At 47.8% G+C, this 2,579-nt stretch overlaps 1 protein-coding gene across 1 annotated transcript in view; it reads right to left on the bottom strand.

Annotated features, from left to right (window-relative positions):
* Window positions 1–832: 832 nt before the first annotated feature.
* LOC143281918 (uncharacterized) overlaps window positions 833–2,579 on the bottom strand; it is a 210,235-nt gene continuing 208,488 nt past the window's right edge. The window contains exon 6 of the transcript XR_013055195.1: window positions 833–1,173. The gene's annotated coding sequence lies outside the window, so the exon portion shown is untranslated. The remainder of the gene's footprint in view (window positions 1,174–2,579) is intronic.

Here is a 2,579-nt window from a genome sequence, read left to right as displayed (position 1 = left end):
TCAGTTTGATTTTTCTTGTCAAAACTTGTTGAGAGAGGGGCTTGTTCTATTTCTATACTTACTGTTTGCGAATAAGTTATCGGATACATAAGACAATATGGTTCATCAGTTGTCGTGCTAAAATTGAAGTGTGAGCACAGTATAAGCTTTAAGCTTGTTGATGCTCCTTTCTCTTTGTATTGTAATCATCTGTACTGTATGAACAATTTAAAGATTAGTCTTCTTCTTCTTCTTCGTTCGTAGGCTGCAACTCCCACGTTCACTCGTATGCACACGAGTGGGCTTTTACGTGTATGACCGTTTTTACCCCGCCATGTAGGCAGCCATACTCCGTTTTCGGGGGTGTGCATGCTGGGTATGTTCTTGTTTCCATAACCCACCGAACGCTGACATGGATTACGGGAACTTTAACGTGTGTATTTGATCTTCTGCTTGCATATACACACGAAAGGGGTTCCAGGCACCAGCAGGTCTGCACATATGTTGACCTGGGAGATCGTAAAAATCTCCACCCTTCACCCACCAGGCGCCGTCACCGTGATTCGAACCTGGGACCCTCAGATTGACAGTCCAACGCTTTAACCACTGCTGAGAGAGGGGCGAGGCCGGGCAATGAACGCAGACAGACCTTCACGGACAAAGTATTGACAGACATAGCGTGTCTTAATGATAATGGTAATAATGATGATGATGATAATAATAGTACTAATTAGTATTCATACAGCGCTGAATCTTGTGCAGAGACAAATCAAAGCGCTTTCACATCAGTTTCAGTTTCAGTTTCACTTTCTCAAGGAGGCGTCACTGCGTTCGGACAAATCCATACACGCTACACCACATCTGTTGAGCAGATGCCTGACCAGCAGCATAACCCAACGCGCTTAGTCAGGCCTTGAGTGCATGCTTACATATTTGTGTACCTATGAAAGTGGATTTCATTTTACGTAATTTCGCCAGAGGACAACACTCTCGTTGCCATGGGTTCTTTTTCAGTGCGCCAAGTGCGTGCTGCACACGGGACCTCGGTTTATCGTCTCATCCGAAAGACTAGACGCTCAGTTTGATTTTCCAGTCAAACTTAGGAGAAAGGGCGAGAGCGGGATTCGAACCCACACCCTCACGGACTCTCTGTATTGGCAGCTGAGCGTCTTAACCATTCTGCCACCTTCCTCCCTGTCGCCCTGTCACATCAGTTAGTCACACTCATGCAAAACTCTAGAGCGGGGGGGGGGGGGGGGGGGGGGGGGGGGGCTCATTCCAAATGTAAGGTCCAGAGACATAGAAAGAGCGGCGGCCGACAGTGGAGTGTTTGAGTCTGGGTATGCGTAGACAGCGGAGTGGATCCGAAGCCGATCGTAGAGAGCGAGGTCAGTAGGATGGCAACCATTCTCGGCGAAACTGAAGAATCGAACCCAGACAGACCCTCACGGACAAATCAGTTTCAGTTTTTTCAGTGGCTCAAGGAGGCAGGCGTCACTGCATTCGGACAAATCCATATACGCTACACCACATCTGCCAAGCAAATGCCTGACCAGCAAAGTACTGACAGATACAGAGTCTTCTTAACCATTCTGCCACCTTCCTCTGTTGGTATCCCCCCCCCCTCAGCCCCCCCCCCCTTCCACACAGGGTGGGGGTTAAAACCCAGCTGGTGGTGGAGGTTAAGTTATTTATTTATTTATTTATTTATTTATTTATCTGTTATTATTATTATTATTATTATTATTAGTAGTAGTAGTAGTAGTAGTAGTAGTATTAGTATTATTATTATTATCACTACTACCTCTTTTCATATTATAATTATTATTTATTTATTTACCTATTTATGTCTTTATTTACTTATTTATGTACGCTTATCTATTATTTATTCACCTTTTTTTTCTCTCTCTCTCAAGGCCTGACAAAGCGCGTTGGGCTACGCCGCTGGTCAGGCATCTGCTTGGCAGATGTGGAGTAGCGTATATGGATTTGTCCGAACGCAGTGACGCCTCCTTGAGCTACTGATACTGAAAAAACTGGTGGTGGAGGGGGCGGGGGGGGGGGGGGGAGGGGGGGGGGTTATTTTGTGACCCTTACACCGCTCTCCGCCTCCATCCCCTATCCACACCACTCCCTTTTCGACTCCACCACCTCACTGACATGTCACGCTCGGATGGCATCACGGCGGTCGGCCGGGCGTAGCGGAGACAGTGAATTGGGGCATGAATTATGTAGTGCCAGGTACATCACCCCCAACCCCCTCCCTCTTCCCCCCTCCCCCCCCACTCCCCCCCCGTTACACGTCAACATCGGTCAAAATCCTCGTGTTTTTTTTTTACACGCGTGCTGGAAAAGGGAGAAAAATTTTGAGTGGAGAGGGTGGGGGGGTGGGGGTAGGGGTGGGATGGGTGGGCGCTGAGGGGGTTAGGGGGTCGTGTGTGTGTGTGTGTGTGTGTGTGTGTGTGTGTGTGCGTGTGTGTGTGTGTGTCCTTCATGGTTGAGCAAAGCGAGTCAAATCAAGTCGAGACAAGTCGCGACAAGCGTACTTTATAAGATCTGTTATACAAGAAACTTGACGTGTGGATCGAATATACTACAAA

This window comes from Babylonia areolata, chromosome 5, assembly GCF_041734735.1.
Source record: "Babylonia areolata isolate BAREFJ2019XMU chromosome 5, ASM4173473v1, whole genome shotgun sequence".
Taxonomy (NCBI): Eukaryota; Metazoa; Mollusca; class Gastropoda; order Neogastropoda; family Buccinidae; genus Babylonia; species Babylonia areolata.
Note: the sequence above shows the minus strand (reverse complement) of the source record. Positions and strands in the feature narration are given on the sequence as shown.